The sequence below is a fragment of the Corvus cornix genome, chromosome 2, assembly GCF_000738735.6.
Source record: "Corvus cornix cornix isolate S_Up_H32 chromosome 2, ASM73873v5, whole genome shotgun sequence".
Classification (NCBI taxonomy): domain Eukaryota; kingdom Metazoa; phylum Chordata; class Aves; order Passeriformes; family Corvidae; genus Corvus; species Corvus cornix.
The window spans coordinates 73258796-73284969 of NC_046333.1; the positions used below are offsets into that span (position 1 = coordinate 73258796).

A 26174-nucleotide genomic window follows, 5' to 3' on the forward strand; every position below is an offset into this window, starting at 1 on the left:
ACCATGCATCACTGAAGCCATCTTGATGAAAAACTTTTAAAAAGAACCAGAGCAACAGCAATCTCAGATTCTGCACAGAGACTGAGCAGCTAGTTCAAAAGCATTCTCAGGGGCTTTAGTACATCTTCTGAACTTCGGCGGTCTATATCATATGACTATTTCATTGTCCAAATAAAGATAATTGAGAGAAGCTGGCCAAAAGTAAATTTTTAATGCTAATAGACCTTTGATTCCTAGCCAACAAATGTTTTACATTTTATATGAATATATGTATTTTGCATCTATTATGGCTTATAATATAAGAATTTAATGTTAAATATATTAACTTTAGACGTTAAAATTTAACTATACTGATCCTAATGCTGCAAGTTACCTAAACACTGAGCTCATAATTAAATAATGAAATACCTAAATAATCTTTAAAACTTGCATCTTCTAGTCTGATTTTCATCAGCACTGAGCTGAATTTCCAACTGGATCCAAAAATATCCAGTATCTTGTGAGACTACTCTATGTCTGAGATTAAGGTACTTGGGTAAATTTCCTTAAGTTAAATTGATATTAATTTACATTGATGAAATAATCTTGCTTAGGAAAATATTAATTCATCACACAGAGCATAAGGCCTTTACTTAGTATTTACTTAGATATGTGTCAGGAAACTCACTCATCTGCTGAAGTAAGCATGTGATTTATGTAGGCTAATTAACTTCCAAACCAAAGGACAAGAAGTCCCTTTCTCCTTTAGGAAATTTTGATCGAAGAATGCTTCTCAATGGAAAATATCCCACTGGAAAAGATTTGGCTGAATCTCCTGGAGCAAACACAAGAAGCAGTGAAATCCATTGCTGAAAAATGGTAGGTTTCTCCAAATTTGTTCTTCCAAGTTGAATTTAAATCCCTGCATCAGTTCACGGAGCACTCAGCACTCCCAATTTCGTCATCCATCCACTGATGTTGTAGCTTCTGACTGGCTTCAGATCTCCTGTCTGCATACTCACTGAAGACCAACTCCCTAGAAGGTTAATTCTCCTTGTAGTCATTTATGTCAAGAGCCTTTGAGAAGATCCAAGAAAATGCCATTCCTTTCATCTTCAATGCCCTCGATACTCTAAACTGTTCAAGGTAGGGTAAAGGCAATGGGTGATTTTTAGCTTCCTCCTTACCATTCCTGCTCTGAAAATGTGGGACCCCATAATAGGGCAGCCAAAACATCACTGTTATTTTCAGATGGTTTTTAAAAGACTTGTAAATTATTCTGCTGTATTTGCATTTTAACTGTAGATGTATATTCTTTAAAACACATACAGTTAATTTACAACACTAAGGTCCCAGACCAAATTTGATTATTAAACTACAAATTCAAAGCATTTTAGCCTTCTATAGCCTACAGGACAACGTGACCTTCAAGAATATGAGAATAGGAGAAAAGTTTGCTCCTTAGCATATGCACTTTCAGTCACAATAAGCAGCCTACACATGATAATACTCCAAGTTCTGACAAATGATAAAAGGACTGATTATTGCTCTTCCTCCTTCTTCTTTTCTTACTGATTTGGTAATGGTAACTATTCAAATGTCTTTGCATGTTTCATTGTCAGCATTTTTAGCTTTTCCCTGTCCTCTTCTTTTGGATAAGACTGTCCTAATTATCTAGTCATGATGATACATGTTCTGAGTCTGAAAAGAGAGAGATCTGAGAGCTAAATAAATCAAGCTTCCTCTGACTGTGACTAGTATTTACATGGGTTGTGAATCACATATTTTGCTTCAAAAACCAGCACTGGGTTTCGCCTCGGGCTCTCTTTAAGGTGGTTCTCTTATTATTTGAAGCAGCCATGCAGTGGCCAGCAGTAAACACAGTCATTTCAATATCAGAATATGGTTTACAATTATCTTGCCCAGATTGTTTCTTTTTTATTAAAAAACCCCTGAAAGTATTTTATTTCATCATTACTTGGCAAATCTAAATTATTTTATTTGATTCTTCCTGGTAGTTGGGTCTAAGAAAGTTATTTGAAACATCCTAGCTGGATATTAAGGACAGATGCTTTAATTTACACCATGTCAGGCAGGAGGTGAAGGGGGAAGTAAAATCAAAATTAAAAAAAAATTAAGTTTTCCAAATTTATAAGATAAACCTTAGTCCATTAATCCATTAGTGAATAATATGTCTGAAATTCAAAAACACACATGGGAGTACTCACTTGGTCCACCCTTGGCAAATGGCCTGGATAACAACATTGGTTAAAAATAAGAATATGGGTGTAAATCATGCGGGTCAATTGAACACAAAAACATCTGAGCAGGCATTTACCTTTACCTAATCATGTGAGAAGAATACAACCACCTGACAGATCAAAATGTAACCTCTGTATTACAAAGAGACTTCTGAAAGAAAAATGAAGTCATGTTGGAAAGATCTATCCATCTATCTATCTGTGTGTGTGTGTGTGTGTGTGTGTATAAACAGAATGGAAATTGTAAGGAAGGGAAGAGACTCTGGACTGAAAAAAAATGAGCAGTCAACCTCTGGTTTGACACTAGTGGCAGTCATCCCATCACAATCTCTGCCTAGGACTGATGGTGCAGCTCCCTCATTGTTACCAGGAGCAGCCTGCACTAGCCAGGGCAGCAGGGAGTCTGAGGGGAGACCTTATCACTTTCTACAGCTTCCCCACAAGGGGAAGAGGAGAGGCAGGCAACAATCCCTTCTCTTGTGAGCAGTGACAGGACCCAAGGGAATGACTTGAAGTTGTGTCAGGGGTGGTTTAGGGTGAATATTAGAAAAAGGTTCTTCATCCAGAGGGTGGTTGGGCACTGGAACAAGCTCCCCAGGGAAGTGGTCATAGCACCAACCCTAACAGAATTCAAGGAGTGTTTGGACAATGCTCTCAGGCACATGGTGTGACTTTTGGGGTATCCCATGCAGGGCCAGGAGCTGGACTTGGTGATCCTTTGTGAGGCCCTTCCAACTCAGTATCTTTTATATATATATATATACATATACATGTAGACAGTGTAGGGTGCAGCAAGCAGGGAACCAACATGTGGGGCCATGTGTGTTCGCAAACTCCTGAGGTGATCCCTTGCCAACGTGTGCATCACGAGATGATAGGAAACAACAGAAGTGCACACAGAGCTGGGTCATCCAAATCTCTCACAGGAGGGCTGTGCAGTTGGGGAATCTCCTCTCTCTCCGCAAAAAGGGAGTGTGCTGGTGACACACAGGACCTGGAGTCAGGCAGGGAACATGAGTTAAATTGTGTACATGGGCATGATTAGCATATTTTGAGATTAGTTATAAATAATCTTAATGTTCAGAAATAGGCTCATAAGTCTTTAAATCTATATTAGCATTTAGTTATTTTCTAGTATCATGGGTTAACTGATGTGGTACCAGTCCTGCATGTAGTTCACCTATTGCCAGTTAATTACATTTTGTTAATAAATCAGTAAACTGCTTCAGTCCTAATGTGGCTTTCATTACATGAGCAGAGCTGCTTTCCCATGAAACACGCATAAACTACCTTATTTTTTAGATTATTGATAACTAGTGAAATCCTTCTTTATAGTTGTGAGGGCAAGCATTTCAGTTAGGTACAGTCCACATTATGCTGGCTTGCATAATTTTTCCCCTTTGAGCAAGTGAAGAAAGGTCAAAACAGAAAACAAAACTGATGAGAGACCTACAAAAGACAGGCCTCTAAGAAAATATTGAAAAAAAAGGCTATGTAAATGAAAGAGGAGAAGACTAATGGAGAAGATGATAATATTTTCAAATGTATAAAAGCAGCTATGAAGAAGCAGACCACATTGTATTGCTGGTGTTGTAGGCAAATAAGAGTTTAAGTATTCTACAGGAAGTACCAGATCAGGCACTAGAGAAAATGTTCTTCAGGTTTCTTCTTCCCTTCTGAAAAATAAAACACTGCAGGAACTAAAATAGTTTCCTGAAGTTTGTAGTTTCTCTGTCTTTGAATGCCTGGAAGAACAGGCCTCAGAACAGGAGGATGATTAGGTAACCTTCTAATGTCCCATCCTTCTCCATGATTTTATGTTACTATACCCTAACAGGTTGCATCATAAGACACAGACTCTGAATTTAGACCCATAATCAGGTAGAATAAGATTATTTGCTGAACTTAAGGTATGATGGATACAGAGAGGAAGACAAAAGACTGCAAGGTGGGGTCACATTAAGGATGATCTGAAAAGCTGTTGGCTTTCTCCTCCTGTGGCACAGAGGTCACCTCTAACCACAGGTAAAATGCAAGGCTTCCTGAATTGTAGTCACTGACTAAAACATTAAGATTTCTGCCTTCCTTCCTACCTTGCTGAGCTTCTTGTTGTTTTCCTTTTCTGTAGGTTCCCATCCCATAAGCAGACTCAGCAGACCTAAGTGTCTACTTAATATCTCAGCAGCCCAGGCACTCTGGCTGACATTGGTAACACAAGCCCACCTTTCTCAGCAATTTAATCAAAATACCTGCACTGTGATTGGCAATAGATGAGGCAGTAGCAGGTGTTTTATTCTGCTGACTCTTCCCTGAAGGAGGGATGTTTTGAGTGGACAACTTGGTGCACTAAAATTTTGCTGCTCATCTCCTGAGGTGAGCAAAAAAAATCAGCCCAGCTTATTCATCAAGAATCCTGACACTAGATTTCTCACAGTTGTGAGCAACTGCGTAGTCTTTATGTTCTGTTTACTCAATCCAAGGCTCAGTTTTGACACCAGTGGGCACTATATGTAAACCAATTGGTGACTTATGTCCTGTGAAGTAGGGCTAACATCACTTTCTCTTCTGTGATCAGACTGTATACCATGTCTAAATGAGGCAGACATTACAAAATTACCATGCTCTCAAACAGAAAGAGAAGCAGATAATAGGAAACTGTGTTTAATATGGTGTTTTTAAAGATTTAGGAAAGACATCTCCTCTGAGCATAAGGGGAATAGGTAATTCATACATTTATTTGCCACAGGGCTTTACAATTTATGCTTGTTTCCTGAGAGCAAGAAAGTTGTGGGATTCATAGTTTTTCTATTGTCACTCTAAAAGTGGTGTTCTTCCATTAAGAAAAGAAAAAAACTTATTTGCCTCCTCCTTGCCTCATCTTTATCTCTATCTCCCCTCCACCTTGGAAATTCTTTATTCCCCCTACAAGCCTCAAACTATTATTTCAACTTTAGTGTCTGTTTTTCGTCTCTGTACTGGAGACCAAGCTTTTTCTTTCTATGTATCTTTGCTACTGTGTTTTTCTGTCACTCACTCACTGGGGTTTTTATCACCACCTTTACTTTCCTGCAGCTTTCTTTCCTCAATCTGCTTTGCCCTTCTCTCCAGTGAAAAGTTCCTCTGAGACTAAAAGTAATGGAGATTCATTAATTTCAATGTAGATGTTCAAAACCAGAATGGGACAGACAAGGCACAGATCTGTTTCAGTGGAAATCTTTTTGAGTAAAACGTGTAAGCACGTGCACGTTAGGCACAAACTTAGAGAAAATTTATAGCTTAAACTTCTAATCATGACTAAACTGTAATTTTTATTTTTTAAAAATTTTTTAGTCAGGGTAGATTTTATTAGGGTAACAACATAGTCATGCCTGATTTAACAACACTTCTCTAGCTCAGAACATTTGATCCTTAAAACATTTTAAATAAAAGGACAGGATTTTCTCTTTAAATGAACAATACAAAAAATATGAGAGAGCCTCTTTTCTATAGGATCAAAACATTCTAATGAATACATGCCTGAAATCAGTCAAATCCCTGTCTAGGAAGGAAAATTGCAGGTAAATGCTTACTAGTTTTTCAAGTGAAAGTTTTAAAGATAAATATTTAATAACTGTAACAATACTCGTCCAGCCTATGTGAAATACCATTCCTATGGGGTTATTAGTGTTCCTGATATGGGATTATTTATCTAAGTAGGCATATCAAGACCATGTAGTAGCAGTGCATGACTTTCATACCCTAAAATTAAGATGGGCAAAGGCAACTTCAAATTTACCATGGCATTATAAAGGACCTGAATAATTTCAACAGGTCCATGTAATGTGCACTCATCCACTTATGCTACGTCTGTCAGTGACATTATCTTTCTGAGAGTAGTAGTAGTACTGGTGGCCATCAGTCACTAGTAATTAATTTTTCCCATCTCACTAGATGTAGTTTGTATTTTATAGCTGTTCTCTGTCACCTACAATAAATTATTTCCTATCTCTACTACTGTCTTAGGATTGTTGGATGTGTTCAGATATAATTTCATTAATGTGTATCTCATGCTGGCATGTAGGAGGAAAGAGGTCTAATAATATTAGCTAAAAAACTTACATCTGGTTCTCTTTGCTAATGCTGTCTGGCACCTGTGAAGGCAAATCCAGCTGACATCCACAATGTTAATCTTATTGATTTTTTTCAAATGATATCTGAGAAGGAAATGTACATTGCAGAGTTATTGCCTTTTTTTGGTACACAAAAGCAACAATTATTTTGATCCCTGTCTGATTAGATAAAAAATTCAAAATTTCTCTGTTTTTTATTGCACAGGAAATTTTTAACATTTACAGTCACATACTGAAAATCAATTTATTGATAAGAGCACAAATAGTAAGTAAATTCCACAAGCTTTGATTCACAAAGGATTTCTTTGATGGGAGCAGGAAGGAAACAGAAGGTGAAAAATTATCTGACACCCTTAGCACCAATATGCAAACTATAGATCCCAAGAGACTCCACTGAAATGTTGACTTAATCACCAAACCAACTATGCTCCACAAATAATCCAATTTACAGCATTGTCAGGTCTCTAAATCCAGATTCTTATTACTTCTGCCAGCTATGCTTGATGATAGCCTTAAGTCAGCTGTAAAATGGAAGGAATTTTATTGTCTTAGACTAATTTCAGTCTCCTGGTGAGATAGGTAGACCCAGTAGCTTTAAAATGTGTATCTCACAAGTATATCACAGACATGGCTCTCAACACTTCCCTATGTAGCCTGATAGTCAATCGTGGACAAGAAATTTCTAAAGCAGGGTCAACGGATGGGATGTGCTGGCTTTCATCAGGTATTTGCCCTTTGAGAACATTCCTTATTTCCTTAGGGGTATGTACACAGAGTGAAATGACTTCTGCAGTGCAGCACTTGCAAAAGCTATTTCTTTGTGTAGAAGATTGCTGAAAGAACAGTAGAAAGGCATCTAATTATATTTTAAACAGTCGGTGACGTATTTTTCTGTACTCTGCTATAACTGTGCGCACTTTCATTCTTCAAATATGAAAAAAAATCACCTTGAATATGTACAGCTATTCAGGTACCCTCTATAATGGATTTTCAGTTTTATTATTAGTGAAGGTCATACAAGAGTTTTGCTTTACCCAGTTGGCTTCTCAAATATTGAAGGTTAGAATTTTCCCATCTAAGAAGTTCAAGAACAACACACCAGGGCCAAAGAATACTCTAGTCTCATTAATTAATCAAGTCATGTCACAGCAAATCTTGTTAATCCATCCTCAGAGGAAACTCAAGTGATGTTTCAATTCTCTATGCAAGAATAGACAGAATAGCGAATAGTGATAGTGTTATACAATTACAGAAAGATGGGCAGCATTTGAAGACACCAGAAGCGAAACTATTTTTTCCCCCCAACACCAACTAAAAGAATTTTTTAGATGTTATTTTTTCAAATTAACCTATTTAAAGGATGTAGTAGGATTATATTTTCATGCTAAATATTGTAAGGTGCTAACAAAATTTGAAAATCACATTTCTATATAAAACCAGACAGATTATTTTGACATCTTTTATCTATTTGAAGTCACAACAGAAAAATGCAGGTGTTCACAGCATACTAGGAGAGCAACAATGACTGGGTATGCAACAATAGCTCTTACATTACTTTTTCTTGGCTATTACCAGCATTTACTCTATATCCCTAAAAAGAATCGAATTGCTTACTCCAACTATCAGGCTTATAGAGGTAGTTTATTTTTTTTTTTACAGGATAACCAAACATGTAAAGTCTGAGATTTACAAGCAATTCTCTTCATTTAGTTTGATTGAATATTGGCCCTTGTCTTGAGAGTTAATGAACACCCCTCCCCTAGTACCACTAGGAGTCTGAGCTGTACATGCATAACTGTTCACAGATGAAAAACCTCTCAGAAGTCAAGGGGTCATTCTGATACGTCATGTTCAACATGTTTATATAAACGACTGAGATTAGATCAGTGACTCTTACAAAAACGATGTTTGCATGTAGATTACATATGTTTCCTATATGAAAGGAAAGTAGGAATACTCCACATTTAACCTAATAGAACTTAGGTAGGGTACAGCTGATGCAGAAGTTCTCCAGCTGGATTAATTAATGGGAAAAAGTTTTACATTTTCTAGCCAAGATGGCTGTTAAGAGTTAAAAATAAAGAAATATATTTATTTTGATTTTTAGACCAAGAAAAATCATTGTAGTCTTCTTAAAATCGTTGTCCTGCTTACATCTCAAGGTCTCTGTCCAGATGTAGATGTTCTTTCCCAACTTTGCCTGAGGCTCTTCTGATAGCTCTGACAATGACATGTGAAATTACACCTCAGATGGAAGAATGATGCATCTGCAGCATGGGTCTGATCCAAAGATCTGTGAAAGCAATGGAAAAATTCCAAGTGGTGCAATCACTTGTGGATCAGATCCCTGAATTGTTAGTGATGAAGCACTGTATAAAATGTCAGCCCTAATTAAACTATGGCAAAATTCCCACTCTGTAGGGTCAGGACTGCAACTATAATTTTTTTTTCAGTTGTCTGTACTCCATTGATTCCAGTTACTTTCTAGCTTAACACATCTAAAAAAGTGAAGCTTATTTGCAAAGTTAGTCATCTTTTGTCCACTAATCCCTATGCTTCTACAAATGCTGTTATATAAAACAATTTCCTCTTTCCTTTTCATTTTAGTTACTTCTGCCTCTTCTTAAGGAACAACAGTCAATATGAATGTGTGTTCATACTTGCAATTATGTGCTCTTTCTTTAAGTTTGCATCCCTTTTTGATTTAAATTGCACTGCTATTCATGCAACTGGATTACATATTCATATTTTGAGCTCCAGAATTTCAAACCACAGATTTTTAATATAATGTGAATATTTATATCACAAGCATGTGTGTACTACTTTAATCAGAGGTCAGGAAAATACACCTTGGGATTCATAACTGGTGTCTTACACCATTTCAGATGAGGGATCCTATGGGCTAGGTCTTCAGATGGTGTCTGGAGACATGGCTTCAGTGATTTCATTCAGCTCATCAAACAAGGATCTCTTTCTACCTGCCCTTATACAATTCATTATGGGCTCTGTATGGAATTAAAACATGGAGAAAAATAAAAATCAATAACTGTCAAACTGAATACATATGTAAATATTTTGATGTTTTGTGTTCAGTGAAGTAAGAAACTATTACTGCAGATATTCCCCCTTCTGATCTATACTAAGCACATTATTTACACTTAAGCACCCTACCTGCTCCTGTTTAGAATAAAATCTCTGTCATGACTAGTTAACTAGCTTACTCAGGCACTCCACTTTGACATAATTTTTTTCATCCAGTTACCTTATTCCTAAGGTAATTCCATTAACAGGTTCAGAACTTAAATGCAGAGTCCATTCTCAGGTTCACTGACTGCCTAATCTTCCTGTTCTGGGTTATGACCCTTGCAGTCCCCACCTAAGCCTCACTCTGGAGATTTCCCACAGAAACCTTGAGAACTGGAGGCTGAAAAGGTCTGTGCTGTAGCTGTGGCTGGAACACTTTCCCATATGATCAAAAATAAGCAAACCAGGATGATCTGATTCCAGGCTGAAGAATGTTTTCCCTGTGACCACCCTCCTGGCTACGTTTTAATACCACGGGCATATTTTATTCTAACAGATAACCATGCCACCACTCTCCAGCATCTTCTCTGTTAATTGCAGTTAAGTAAACAGGACTGAAATTACTACTAATCTTTTCATCAACAACTTTTCTCCATCAGAACATTGACAATAATCATTTTACACTGCACTTGCATGCCAGCTTCCAAAGACTTATTATAAACCTGCCCTCAGACTCAGATTTCTTCCTGACAGAAACTTGAAGGAAGCTGGGAGAGATCTACACCATTCCACCTGAATTTACAGTTGAGGAGGATGATGTTGTATGATGGATTTGCTTTTCGTCCAGTCTCCACTCCCTTCAACCAAACTCTTTTCTATCTCTTCACTTATTTCTCAAAGCTCTGTGCTCACATAAAATATACACAGAAAGTCTCTTTGTTTAAAGATTAAAATAAAAAAACACCTGTGTGTGAGACAAAACCTTTATAGCCTGCACCATGTTATATACACTCATCTAGCTTGCCTATTTCCCAGTTGCTGTTTTCTATTCTAAAATTTTGAGGAAGGGTCCAATCTTAGTGGCCATAACACAGATTTGCACACTCATTTATCAGCAGTCACATACTGGAATGGTCTTTGAAATTCTCTCAAGTAGCACTTGTCCATGGAATTTAGTTGTACAGACACCCAGCACAGGTTTATATAGGTTTACGAAATCACGACTAAAAATGCATCCCTTTTCACTTAATGCTCTAAAGATAGACACGAGTTTCCCTACTGTACATCAGTATTATGAAGATTGCAGAATGACCATTTAAAGCATGTTATAGAACATAAAAATTTGAGGGACCATAAAGGCTTTGTAAGAAACACAAACAATCTGATGTATTTGAATGGTTTTCAGTACTTATTTTAAAAATATCTCTCATCCCTACAGGCAGCAATATTGGATGGAAATTCAGGAGGATCCGTGAACTCTATTTTTGGAAAATTGTTAGTAAGGGAATTGAAGAAATGTACATCTAATGTAGAAAAAAAGAAGAAGAGAATCCCCAAACACTTGCTAACCAACCATCACACAGTAGTATTTTTAATCAGTAGTATCAAAAAGAAATCTAATGTTTCACAGAAATAAAAGAGAATTCATTGAGGAAATGGTAGGTCATCACAACACTCCCCAGATCTGGATTTGCTTTTCTTCCGTTGCACATAGCTGTTACATTTCGGTACTAACTATAAACTACAAAACCAGGAAAACATAAAGAAGTTATTTCCACATCATTTACAGTCTGCTGGTTTATTGATTTTCTCTACATCCTCTACATCTCACATTTCACTTGAAGCATTTGTTTTAGATTTTAAAAGGAAAGCCTTCCAAACAAATTAACTTTGCTAAGGCTTTAACATGTCATTGACTAGTCAGTATTATATTAATCTCTGCAATGTTAATGTTTACAAAGCAGGGGTATGGGGCCAAATCTTGATTGCCCTATTCACACAATCAGTTACACTGATTTTAATGGCACTGTTGACATTAGTAAAGCTAGCAAGACCTGGTTTCTTACAGCTTTCAGGACGCTGTTTTCCAAAAAAAATTCTTGTAATTCTTCCTTGTCTATAAAAGCAGAGATTTTATAAACTGCAGTCACAATGTTTAGCTCATGCCCTTCTTTCACTGAGCCAGGCATTTTGAGAGAATTGAAAATTTCTCAATATGCACATTTTCAGTGTTACTAGTTTACTCTCAGTATTCTAGAAAAACAGCAGGCATTTTTCTTGTCTGAGCCAGCTTACATCTCAAGAATAATATGTTTTTAATCTGATTTTACTTTTGCATGTGCCAAATTAGTAATTTCATCAACAGTTGTGTTGCCTTTTCCTGGTCTTAAAATTAATAGCCAGACAGGGCTAAGGGGAAAAGGGGTTTTTACTTTGGGGTTTAAGGATCTTCAAGGTGCACTACTTCATCCAGGTGGAATGCACTGAAATGCAAACTGAAATGCACCCACACAATAGATGGTGTATACAATTTATAGGCCTTGCAAATTAGCATATCTATCAAAGATTCCCCAATGTAAGTCTCCAATGAACCCCCCATCCTGAGGAATCCCCCCCGGATAGGCTTATCTTAGTTTACAGGATGTGTTCTAGGGAAGACCTTGGTTTCTCAGGATAGCGTAGGGCTTTCCAGCCTCCAACTGCAAGGTCTCCAGGATTTGGTTTGGTCTCGGGGTTTAATGGAATATTGGGTCTAAGCTAAGTTATCAGACTTAAGAATTAAAAGTATGCAGGCTAAAAGCACATAATACATAAAAGCTATATAAAAGGGTATATAAAAGGTATATAAAAAAAAAGGCAAAAAATCATCATGGCATCAGTTACACAGGAGACCACTGTCAGGTATACATGCTGAAAATCACAAAGTGTTTTCCATTTGGTGACTTGCCTTGCAGGCTTGCTGTGTTCATCCGTCCTGGTGCTGTGCATTGAAGTACATACATACACAACTTGGGATTTAACTTAATGTTCACCCTTTACTCCATAGCAGCATGCAGAACTAACTACTCTGAGAGAGCCTGAAATAGAAGAGAGCAGGAAAAAATTAGTGGGATGAAGGAAGAATTGTCTTCTTACCATGTCTGTGCATCAGAATGTGTTGTCCACTGCAGAAACCAGAGACTCAGCTCTGTCTCCTGTGTTCCTATCTTTGCCTGATATGGTGATAAAAAGAGAATGTCATGACACGAACTATGTATGTGTGAAAAAATTATTTGTTATGCTTCCAGTTTCTAATGCCACAACGAAACAGCAGCTTCAGTTCTGATTTCTAAACCTCTAACCCATAAGTGTGCATCAAATGGCAACATTGATGACTCTGCTCTAAGGCAGAATTAGATCCTTCTTCTTGTGAAATGCAGTGACTAGGTACACCCATGTGTCCTATGGCAGGATTTTCAAAAAAAACAAAACTACATTTTTTTTTCTTGGCTTGAGTGCTAGTTGCCTTTTGTACTTTATATGATTGCACCTGGTTTTCTCTCTGCTTAAAAGGAAATTTGGTATTTTTTAAAATAAAAGCGACATTATTTTAAATTTTTTTTTTGGCAAGTACAACTAGAATAAAAATAACCCTGTAACAATATTAGAAGTATTATTGTGAAGAAAATGTAACAAATGCACTCAAAAAGACATTTGTGCAGTTTGTAATAAATATGAGACCAAAAGTAATTACATTAGATACACAGTGAAATATTTTAGAACAATATTTTTAGCATTTATCACCTACATTGATATTATAATACTATTACTTCTACATTGTACACAAAGAAAAGTCAGAATATGTGCTTACATTCTTCTTTAGATGCCCATATATATTGTAGAAAAATGGTTTCTCAAAACTACTTTTAAAGTTTAGAATAAAGGAGAAATGTCACAAGGAAACTTTCCCAGATGCCAGTACTCATTGCAGCAAGACTTGCTGAACTTAATTACCTTAAATTCAGTGCTGGTTTGCTGAAAGATGTGTTGTATTGGAGCACAGTTAATTAGCACAGAAAAGCTCAAGGGTCTTCACACCAATTTATATCACACGGGTAATGAAAAACACAGGGATAAAAGACTTCTTGGGTCACTGTCTACACTCCTGTGCAATCACAGACAATTAAATCATATATTCTTAACCTAAACTGCAGTGAGTACCTCCTTTCAATTTCTTGGTGAGTCACTGTTATTTTCTCTTCAGATACTATTTTCCAGGTGTATTTGCACCCTTTAAATCTTCTGTGGGGTCTCTACATTCACTGAGTAACTTCAGTCATGGCCTGTTTATATACATTTTCTTTTAAGTCAGTGCTGCCCTTTAAGCTTCAAAAGCTCTTTTCTTTCTAGTGCTTTTCCCTCAGTGCAGAGAAATAAATCATATCCACTCTCAGTTTTTGGTTTTCTATGATAAACGAGCAAGGTTCTTTTAAATCTGTCCCAAGAGATGGGCTTTCCATTCTCTTCTTATTTTAGTGGACAGTTTCTTCATCAATTCTAGTCTGAAATTGTTATCTCTTGAAGGGAGGTGGGCAGAATTTTGAACAAACTTCCAGAGATCTGATCAGTGCTTTGTATAATAGATTCAAAACTCACCTTTCTCTGTAGAAACACCTCTCCAAAATACATAAGAACTGTATTCACCATTACGATGTCATATCACAAGGATAACTGGAAAACATTCAAAAATTGACTACCAAGAATTGCAGTTTCCTCTATCCTTCATTTCAACCCTGTAAAGTGCTATGGTATAACAGATGTTCTTCTCATTAGTCCCTAAATGGATGACTGTACTTTGAATGATTACATTTTTCCCATTTTTATTACTTCATTTCTCAAAGTTCTATACCTCATTGCAATATTCCAGGCAATGGTTTTCAGGTTGTGCCATGTGCAAATCTTATTAGCATAAATCTACCTTATTTTTAGTCTGAGAGTACTATCCCTGGCTTCTGTGAGGTTTTAGTATTTTAATTCTCTACTATATACATGTTTTCATGTGCTATTTCTCTCTTTGCAGAATAATTTACTCTGTTTCAACTTAAGCACATTAATTGCACTTTAATTTTTCCACATAAGTATTTTTACCTATTGCTCTTCTTTTTTGTTCCTCTGTTCATCATAACTTACACAACTGAAGAAAACGTTTAATTTAGTTTTGAGTAATAAAACTGTTTCCTTGACTGCATTTTCACTGCAAGGTGGCCTTTTTCTCCTTCTCCTGAGTTTACTGTAATTTTATAAATAACCTTTTCATATTTCTTTGACTTTCCTTGGAGAAGGTAACCAAACATAACTGCATTATCTCTGACTTTAAAAACTAACAGATGAGATCAGCAGCTTGATGAGGGTCACTACATGCATCTATTTATGCTATAACAGTTCTGAAGACTCAATTAACCCTTGAGTTCACAGCAGTGCAGATCCTTCAAGAAGGAAACTCTGCAACCCCACTAAAACAAGGACAGAAAGGGTCTGCGACACAAGGAACTGGTGATCAAAATGGTAATTATCTAGGTAAACATGCTATCATAATTTCATGGCCTGTTGTGATGATAAACTGTAAACAGGTCCCCTTTGAAGCCAAAAGCATCAGAAGATGGAACTCCTAATTGAGATTTGCCAAGAGTTTTGCAGGTTTTTTCATGCCAAGCAAAGAAACTAGAGCTGTCTCTCTCCTTTAAAAGGTTTGCTTAAGATCACCTGGGACCACTTATTTTTTGAAAATTGTTGGTGTTAGCAGCAGGAAATGAAGGCGAAAAACTGCAGTGAGCAGAAGTACATGCACGTGCAGCCAGGCACTGCGCTCATGCCAAGGTTCAAGGAGCCAGCCAGGATCAGACTACAATGCAGCCTCACTCAAACACAGGAGTTTTGATCAAAACACGTACACAACAGTGCAAATCACACAACTCAGCAAGGATCACAGTGCTGTACACCAGTATCTGACTGTGACAGACACCACTTATATGGGCTTCAATTTGTCTGGAACTGAAAGATTAGGTTTGGGAAACTTTGAAGCTTTCCTTGACTTAAAGAGATCTATCCTGTTTATTAGGCAATGGGAATGCATTTTACAATTTCTGGAAAATGCTCATGCATTTGCACATGTCCTTCCTAATATGTTTTCCACCTCAGCTGATAGTTTCCTTCTTTACAGATGAGACCATTGCTCCATGTGTGAGTCTAGCATATTTTTTCCAGAGATTAGTTTCTACCTTCTTCAAAAGCTATGGAACATAACCAGGTTCTCTGAACCTGTCAATAATGAAGGTTTATTCAGGAATGTGGACTGTCTAACACAGGGAATTTGCTTTACTAACAGTGAGATCCCTACTGCAGCTCAGGGTTAAAACTCATCTACCATGTTGAGAACTGAGTTTTCCACTCAACTTTTATCAAAGTGTATATGGTATTGATCTTGCCCAAATGGTTTATCCTGCCTCTGTATTCTGGAAATTAATGCTGTTTCTTTCCTCCTGCCCCCAAATTAAGCCTTCAAAATAACCTCTCCTTCCATTCCACTTTCTCCTTCCCTAACACTTTTGGGGGCATCAAGAGGAAAGGCTGCAATTTATAACTGGCATTCAGCCAGAGTGCTTTGGCAAACAGCCCTGCTAGAGAGCTACACAGTCCAGAGATGTTTCAGCATGGGCTAGATTCCAGTGTGATGGTGACTCAGAACCAGTGAGCATGTGTTCGTGCTCTTCAGCCTCATGATAGGTAGGATGAGGCATGGGAGACAGGAGAAAGGGCTTTAGTGAGAAATCCTGCTGTCATGGGTAGTCCTCCTTTGGAGATTAAACAAATTTCCATCAGGTAGAGTGGATTCCAGCGTGACTCTGCACTGCCTCTTTCCACATCTTCTAGAGGACACCTGCCAGGCCACTGGACTTCAGCATGGCTTCAGTAGTCACAGAAATCACAGTCTGGCAAACCCTCACAGCACCCTTCAGATCCCCTCCTAGCTTGGCCTTGGTCCCTGGCCCCATTACTTTTTTTATTTTTGTGAAGAACACTGCCATATCCTGCACATCACCAAGATATCAAAAGACACCAGTTCCCATTTTACATGCTGTTTCTTTCATATTCTTTATTTCAAGCACTGATTTGTTCTCCATGTATCAGTAGTAATTTTTACTCATCTTGGCAATGACTATTTCAGCTTGAAAATGTGGTCTTGAAAAGAGCAGTGTGATACTCTGATTTAAGGGACCTGTCAGCAACATTAGCATTACTAGTTTACATGAATACTATGAACATCATCTTCTTTAAAGAACTATATCTCTACTGTTTTCCACTGGAAAGTCTACACATTAAAGGAAAAGAATGTGTCAGAACAAATAGAGAACCTTTTTGGAGATTTATTGCATGTGTTAGTGGAATATCTCAATTCAATAAATAGACATTAACATTGATTTGTTATATCCAGCATGTTAGAAATTGGAATGAGGATTAAAAATATAAATAAGACAACAAATAATTTAATTATTGGAATTTTTACAGCTACTTTCTTCACTTCCTGAAGTCTTGTGTCACTTTCCTTTACCAGAAGCAATATATATAGGTTGCACATATTCAGTATCAATTGTGTTATTCAAATGAAACTGACCCAAAGGCTAAAAAGAGGAACATCACCTTTTCTCCTGATCAGGGAGAGAAAATGGGCAATTTAGCTTGTTATTAAATGCCAGTATTTGGGGTTTTTGGCTTTTTTTCTTAGTACAAAAATCTTGTAACATATAAAAACACTCAAATATAGGCTGAAATACCTACTCCGCTGAAGCAATCATACCATAGCTATTGTTTCCACATCTTCTCTCTCTATTATTGCCATTCTTTTTGGCTCACACTGTTGTCTGTCTTTCTCTGGTTTCTTCATTAATTCTCTCCTTCCCCTGCTTATCTTTGAGGCTAGAGCCTGGAGGCAGAGGAGAAATTGGTCAGACTGGGAATACCATGACCTTGTACTTGCAGCTCCTTGTGCCAAAGGCGTTGAGCTCTTTGTAGAGACTTCATTCACTTGCATACCATTTCTTTTGTTACTCATCTATTGTTCTAGTACCCCATTTTCAAGCTGTGCAAGAACAAATCCTCTGCTTGCCCCTTCCTTACTATCCCACCTCTTTGTCGATTTACTCCTTCCACTGTGAGCAGCCTTAGAAGACTGATATACACCCAAAAGCCTGTTCTGATGAATACTGATTTAACATTCCCTTTTTTTTCCAGAAAAGTCTAATTACATCCATGTTCTCTGTTTTCTGAGAAAGGTGCATGCAAAGCTTTGCAATATATAACACATGACAGGTTAATAAGGCAGCTCTTAAATTCTTGAAAATAGCATATAAAAAAACCCCCATAGAAAACAAACTGAATGAATGCTTTCAATATTCAGGAAGACTTCTCAGTTCAGCACTAAACTTTATCTATTTTTTACAGGTGATCACAGTCTTTTCTTTGGAGTTCCACAGCACAGAAGCAATGATTGTGGGTGAGACAACAGTTAATATACTGCACAGCTTGTGACTTAGGTCATTTCAAAATGAAGGCAAAATTAGAGAGGCAGTTCTTTTGACATCTGTAGCACTGAAATCATCCAAAGAAGACAGCATATTCTCTTTTTTTATTTCTCCTATTCAAACAACCTCTAAACTTCTGCAAATATAGCAGAAGCAAGGCTTTCTTATAAAGATAAAACCAGTTTCCCTCCTGAGCTTATATCCAGCAGCTTTTATTTTTTTTTTTTCGAATTTACTGGAAGAACCAGAATATGATTGAAATGGGAGGAATGGGTGAAAACTGCAATACCTTTTCCTATGAATATAAGAGTTATCAGACGGAGACTGTACTCACATCAGTCTTTTGCAGTGAGAAGAAATAAGCAGAAGCTTTCTTCTGTGCACAAAATTCAGGATGAAAAGAGGTACTTTGTTACACCATCACTCTTCTTCCCATATACTCCATATCTTTAAGAGGGTTTGCAGCAGATGTCTACACTGCTTGAAAAACAAGGGTCATTTTTAGTGTAATTTAGAGATACTTGGACTTTTTTCTTTTAATCTTTTACAAACAGGAGTTAGATCAGTAATTTTTAAAAAGCAAAAATATAGGAATAATTCAGTTTAAGCGTATTCTGGGACAATGCACTGAGAAAACCTTGGTCCCCACCCTGCCCTGCCCATTCCTCCTAAACTCCATGTAAGTCAACTCTCAGATTAGGTGTAATTTAATTATAGTAAACTGATTCTCATATCACAGTCTTTCAAACTCAATACTTTCTTGTTTTGTAGCAAAGTCTTTTACATGGTAAAATTACATTAAATTTCATAACAAAATCCTTACTTCTGTTTCTGACAACTTTCTTAGAGAAATGGAAACAGCTGGCTTTCTTTATGGTTTTGGCTTCTTTCCTTTACCTGTTATTTCATTCCGGCATTGTGCAACTCTGTGCCAAGGAAGAAATCTATTCTGTACGTTCCCAAATGCTGTTCCCTTCAGCTTTCTTGTGCACTCAGAATGTGGAGTACAGCCCACGATAATATCACAGATTTGCAGCTGTGTGTAGTTTCCTCTTCTTTAAGGTGTGACTGACCCATGCTAGGACTTCATGTAGGAGTGCCATGCTAATCCAGGCATTCAAACAACTAGAGACAGTGTTGTTTACATCTATGGTCTTTCAGAGAGATTTCAATCCACAGAACAGCATACTTTTTCGTGCCAATTTGAACTTATTTCTCAGTTAAGAATTCTCACTTAAGGGATAAAATTCAACATCAATTGCATTTTCTCAAATAAATTACCAAATATGTAACAAAAAACCCAAATAAAATACTATAGCCTTTTGTAACCCACACACACACTTTTTTTTCTTGACAAATGATTTACCACACTCTTCCCTATCTCCCAGGAAAAGTTAGGATTTTCTAGTCAGCTAAATGCATAAAATGTTCACAGTTTCACATTTATGGATGACTTGACTTTGTATATCAATTATATCCCAGCCAATGACAAATGACCTGGTTTAGACCTCAAAATTTTATCCTCAAAACAAGTCATAATGCATTATGTATTTTGTATAATAACCACTGAAACAAGTCTCATGAATGTTCCTTACTTCAATAAGAAATCTTTTAGATTTTTTTTCTGGATCCTTCCTAAATTTTTCAGAGGAGCTGGAAACAATATATACAGCTATTACCATCTGGACACGTTATACATAATCCATCAACACATGATTTTAGAAGGGCTGTTTCTAAGTAATTACATTGTTTCTGCCAATGGGAAAAAGAAACAAGAAAAAAATCATTTTTAAACAACATAAAGACTGTACCAGAGAATAATTTATCATCAGAGTAAATCACCGTAAAATATCGAAAGAAATTTCATTTAACAGTGACTTGAATGTAAGGGAATCAAGGTTCAGTCTCAATATTTTCCAGTGTCTTTTGTACAAACCTCAGAGATGATCTGGCTATTTTGACCTTCCCCTTTCACTTCAGTATTGTGAGAATGAACACCTCAAGGATTCTGAGGTACTCAGATACCATCCAGAGAATGAAATGTAAGAGCATTGAGAAAGTATTCTTTAAAGGACAAAAAATAAGAACAGCAAATCACTACAATGCAATTATTCCTCAGTAATGCAAATTTTTTCTCAACCCAGAATTATTTGAGCAAGGAATTTCAAAAGCAGAAGGGGTATCTGAGAAATAAATGTAAACTGGGCAACGAAACAGACTGCTTTTGAAAACCTGCTCCTTGTCCTGCAGTTTGGACTCAGTGTCTGAGTGCAGATGTTTCTGGACTCAAACTGTCATTCTTGAGTAGTATCAGTGGGCTAAAAAGTCAGTGAAACCTCCTGTTAAAAGGCGGATTTTCCATACCTTTCTCCACCTTTACTCTGCAAATTAAGCATTATTTCTCACTAAAAACTATCTGCCAACCACATATTTATGATTACTATTAGGACTGGCTTACTTCTGTACTATTCATATATGAAATCCATATATAGCATATAGCATTGATATCCAAACTCCAGATATTAGATTGCATAATAAAAATGTTCTTATTATATAAATATAAAAGTACATATAACTTTCTTACCAATTGTTTAAAAACAACTTCAGTGTTAGAATTCTAGTATCAGTTTGGAGCAGATGTCACCATCTGGCTGCCTTCACAAGTATCTCTGTGAGACCATTTAAGTCTCCTGACTGGCTTCTACACAAAAAGTAATTAGACTGAAGCACAAGGGATAGGATACAACTGTGTTAAAATTAAGGTGTTTTCCTTCATTAAACTGAGAAAAGATGATAAAAAAGGATGAACAAATGAGCAGACAATTTCAATTTGAGGAAAGCTTAGTTTTCTCCCTCTTCTTCACTAAATAGCAAAAAGTATTGGAGATTTTTTTCCTTTGGCAAGTATCTATATTTTTCCCTTCTTTTTTAATTTTTTTTTTTTTAATGCAGTATTAACAACTTTCATTCAATCCTTTAATTCTTTCTCTATTATATTGTCAGTTGACGTTATACCCCTTTCTATTTATTTATTTATTTGGTAGCATTTCCTAGGATATAGGTCATCATATTTTCCATTTTCTTGATTATTTGGAGTGTGCTGCTACGTGATAAGTATCGTAAAATGGCAAAATATTAGGGCAAAGTAATCTAAGGATTAAGCTGACTCAAAAAACCCTAAATCTAGAAACAAAATTAAAAAATAACAGCTACAGTTTTGAGTGTTTGTCTTGAAGAGCCAAAGGTCTCTTCAATTTTTCAATGAAGAAGGAAAAGTGCAATTTGTGAAAGAAACTAATGAAAAGCTATGGGCATAGATAACACCACTATAACCGTGTATTCCATGTAAAGGTTCTCCACTGGATTTTATAGCCTATATCTATAAGAGTACAGTACGTAGGTACAGACAAAATTGCATACAGACATACCTAGAGAGACACTCAGATACACACAAAAATGTTTATTTTCTTTAATATGTGTTTTGGTTTTTTAATAAGAAGGTCTGAGTCGCCTTACTGCTCCTTAAAATCCATTAGAGTAAGTAAGTATCACCAACTGTCTTGGTTCATTTCTTTCTCAGTAATATGTTTCATTATTTACCTAACCTTCCTCTAGAAAACAAGCTATGAATTTTCACAGTATCTTGCTCAAGGGTCTGGTAGTTTAAATTATGCAAGATCGATTTTTTGACTTGTGCATTCCACAGAACAGGTCTATCACCTGTGATGGTGTTTCTGTGTTTCTTTACTTATTTATGTATTTTCTGATTGGTACTCAGATAAAATCTTCTCAATTTTTTCTTCACTTTAGTAGAAATGGAGGTGTAATGCATTTCTAACTTCTTGTCTTTTGTTTTTAATTCTTGGAAGCATTCAACTCAGTTCTATAAAATTGCAGTGTTTTGCAGTTAATAATGTTAAACTGAAACTAGAAAAGACATTAATCATAAACTTCTGTAACTTTCTTCAAAGATAGGATCAATAAAGTTTTTTATTCTGATGAATACTGAATGCTTGGAAAAAAGATTTTGTGAAGGTCCCCAAACCAAATGCTTTTTTGCCTTTCACCTTCATTCCAAGCTTGGAGCAATCTGTGCAAGTCACCTATACCATGCTGGTTACACTAATAAAGAAGCAGAAGGTAACAGTATTTTCTGGCATCCACTACAAATCTCTCTCAGGCTATCCAATCTGACAAGCATACTCCTTAAGTTAATACTGCAGTACACAAGGATGTCAGTTATGAAATTTTTATCTTTTTCTGTTAAATATCTTATCACAATTTGTTGGCAAATCATACTATGTTTTTAAGTCAATGTCAAATCTTCTCCACACATCTTAGCAGACAATTCACCTCTCATTATCTATCAAATACTGTTAGTCAGTGAGAATTGATTCAGTTACAAATGACCAATATTTGGTAATGCTAGGAAAACATTTCTTTCCCGTATCCAAATAGATACAAATGTAGGGATATATATTAATTAAATTTCCAATGCTGAAAGGTGCATCCAACAATGTATATCACATCAATTCCATTACCAAGTGTGGAAAACTGCAGTACAGCTGATGCATAATTGTATATGTGCAGATTTACAGGACCAATGACTCAGAGATACTGTAAAATAAATACTTTTCAGTATGTGTTCATCATGTGTGAATGTGACATATTTGAACACATTGCAGCCATATTTTTTCCTGGCTTCTTGTTGCAGTAGCTCTAATTTTGAGTAAGAACGCTGGAGAAGAAAATAGACTGCTTTTTAAAATTCTATTTTAACTTAACCCAGTTAAGCAGCGTTTCATAATATTCTATTGATGTTCAGGACTTTGATCACTGATCTGAGCACAATCAACAGTCACAAAGTCAAAGCCAGAAGACAGGGATAGTAGAAAGAAATAGTTAACAGAATTGTTGCAGAAACATTAGTAAATAAATAGTTTAGGACAGAATATTAATGAAGTTTAGATGGTTGTGTCAAAAGAATTGTACACCACCGGAGAAACACAGCCAATGTGCTGAAGGCAGTGTAAACACTAATTCACAGCAAACAAGAAGATGATAAACTTATCACAGTCACTTGCACTGCTAATAACCATATGCCAATGATTATCATGCTTATCTGGTCCAGATTTGATTACAGTTAACTGGCAAATAGTTATTGAATTAGAATTAAAAGTACAGGTGGAAAACAAGGCTGAAGATTCTGTTACTAGGAAAACAAAGAAAGCCTACATTTTTTAGCTATAAGGACAATAGAAGAAACAATAATTTTAAAAAGTATTGCCAACTCCTTTTTTTGTTTAAGACATTTAATAATGACTGTTAATCGAACAGAGCTGATGCCACTAGTATGACAAAAATAAGGAGAATCTGCCAGTTAAGTTTATGGCTAGAGATGAACCAGCACATTTAACACGAGATAATGGTGCTGGCAACACATAAACCATGCAAACTGTCTCTGGGACATTATCCTGCTGTGGTATAAGATGTCTACAGTGCTAACCATTATATCTGAATTTCAGTAGTGCCAGTCACATTTTTCATTTTTAACACTTCCAAGAAACTATGCAGTTTTGCCCTATTCATCTGTGATCAAAATATGATATTATTAAGACTTAAACCCAAAGAATTACAAAATTTAATATTATGTTATAATTACTCTGGGTTACATTAATTTTCAAACATCTAGACTTAGAATATCTTGCTCAGTTTGGGTTATTATATTTTAATCAACAGAGTATGCTTTTGAAATAAGAGACTTCTGTCAGTGATAATAGTGTTATTTTCAGCTTCTTGAAACACAAACAGTATTACTGATTTATTTCAATCATTTCCCATAATCCTCAAAGCAGTGGAAGTAGATGAACTCATTATTTTTGTGATCACAATCAATACTAGGAGTAAATCTATCCCCCTCTGAAAGAAACAAGGTTTCTCTTGTTTGGAGATGAAGACATTTTAAAATTGGATCAATTTTTTCTTACTGCCTCAATTTGTTCCTATTATTCTTCTTTCTAATATCAGCTACTGAAACTAGTCTCAAAAAAGACATCTTCCACATTAATTTACAACAGTAAAAACAGCCAAGCAATATATATTAAACAGTATGGTCAGAATGAACTACATACTCTGTTGTGCTATGAGAGACACAATGGCAAAAAGTGGTATTAATTGTCCATAAGTTGTAATTTCAACATATGCTTATTATCCATTTGTTTTTTTCTTTGACAAGAAAGCAGTTTTGTCTGGTTGGTAACTGTAAACTGTCCATATAATTTATTAGCTAAATGATTTTGTCTGTATGTTAATCTCACAAACATAATAAAACCTACTATATTTTATAAATGCACATTCAGAAGAATAAATTTATTTATTTTTTCTACACTTTTCATTTGCTTGTTCTTAGCTTTTTTCCTTACAAATCTAACTGCTTGTGTTCTATACTGGTTACCCCAGCATTCCCTGAGCCCACTGAATTCTTAACGTGGAAGTAGAGGTGAAAGTGAATTATGAGGTTCCAAGAGCCACTAACTAAACACATTTTACTTGTTAATTTATGCTTAAACAATTTGCATACCAAAAATATGAATGGGAAAATTTTATTCTGACCATATTGAATGATCCCAGTCCTTTATTAACCTGATAAATTTTATGTAGTCACTAGAGCTAACACTTTTACTTTAAGAGACAATCCAGAAGTTTAGTACAATTATATATATTTTATACATATGATTTTAAACTATATTGGTGCATACGTCTTACTCAGGGTAACTAATACTTTCAGAACACAGGGTTTTTAGGAAAAAAACAGCCCAATTTTGAATTACAGACAATATTCTCCCTTTATCTTCTTCATTTTGAACAGCTACCAAACCTTGCATATGACACATAAGGTTGAAAAAACCCAAAAATTTTTAGTTCCCAACCTGTGAAATCCAAACTACTTGAAGGTGAGTATCACCAAAATAGAAATAATTTTTTTTGTTAACACATAACAATAACCCTCCATCATTTTTTGCCATGTGTACACTTCTTGCAATTCTAACTACATTAGAACTTTTTTCAGGAGATGAATATGGTCTTAGTTTAATAGTAAACATCTTTAATCAATATAATTATATGTGCAATAGTTCCAGCTATAATTAATGCTTGCTGAACATTCTACAATATGTAATACAAGACAGCACTTAAGTCAACATATGAGGGCATTCAGCAACACACTCATAGGCAAACATCCACAAAGTTCTCTACTAATCTGTATTTAAGATTCCACTTCTTATTCAGGGTTAAATAAATTCTGAACTGGGAAGATGATATTCAAATCTTTTTTATCAGGCCCACAGCTGACACACATGTATTTGAAATAAACTTGTACTTCGTCAGCATCTCTTACAAAACTTAATGGCTTCATTGGGTCCACTACTGAACCAGGATATGTTCATCGTATAAGGCAGCCAGGCTGACCTTGCAGTAAAGCTACTTTATGGAACAAAACTGAAGTAAAATCTGGAAACACTTTATGATAAAGAAGGACTGGAATTCAAAAAGCAAAAAGCTAACACATCCCATCAGTACCTTGGCATTTTAGCACAGATATTGTGAGTAAATCCATCCCAAGTGACTGACAACTGCCCTCCTGAAAGTTTAATCTGGCATGCAAAATATATATTCCCAACCCATCAAACAGCATTCTCAATGAACTGCCAATCTTTTGATGATTTTCCTATTCTTTTCTTTTTGTTATGTTTCTGAGCTGCTTGATACACTTTTGTATTAAGGGCAAAAAAGACTAATATAATGTTTAGTCCCAGGCAAGAGAACACTTACATTATCCAAAGCCTGTTGAAGATGTCAGCAGAAATGGTCCCATTCCTTTCAACACATGCTGAATCCATCTTTCTTGAAAATTCCTCTATTTTTCATTTATGGTAGGTACTAAGAGGAAATAATTACCAGATCAAACCAGAAGGAATGATACATTATCTTCCTGTCATGAAGGGAGTAAAAAACCATCAGTTACTTCACCACAGTTCTCTGGCTACTACAGAATGCCAGAGAGCACACAGCAATACACGAAGATCAAATTTCTGCTCTTACACCAGACTATCTAAAGCACTTCATGATTTACCTGTCTTATGGTTGTTATTATGAAAAATCCCAAGGCAACTGAAAACTTGTCAGTTTTCAGCTGTGATAGCTTTTGCCACTACCCTGATACCCCTCCTCTAAAGCAATGAGGG

General features: G+C 36.1%; 1 long non-coding RNA gene across 1 annotated transcript; it reads right to left on the minus strand.

Moving 5' to 3' along the window:
• Window positions 1-12326: 12326 nt before the first annotated feature.
• On the minus strand, window positions 12327-25847 carry LOC109144684. Its single transcript, XR_002045588.2, has 4 exons — window positions 25762-25847; window positions 18266-18408; window positions 17208-17333; window positions 12327-12450 (listed from the first exon to the last, which is right to left on the minus strand). It is a non-coding gene; the product is annotated as an uncharacterized LOC109144684 (long non-coding RNA).
• Between the last annotated feature and the right edge of the window lie 327 nt (window positions 25848-26174).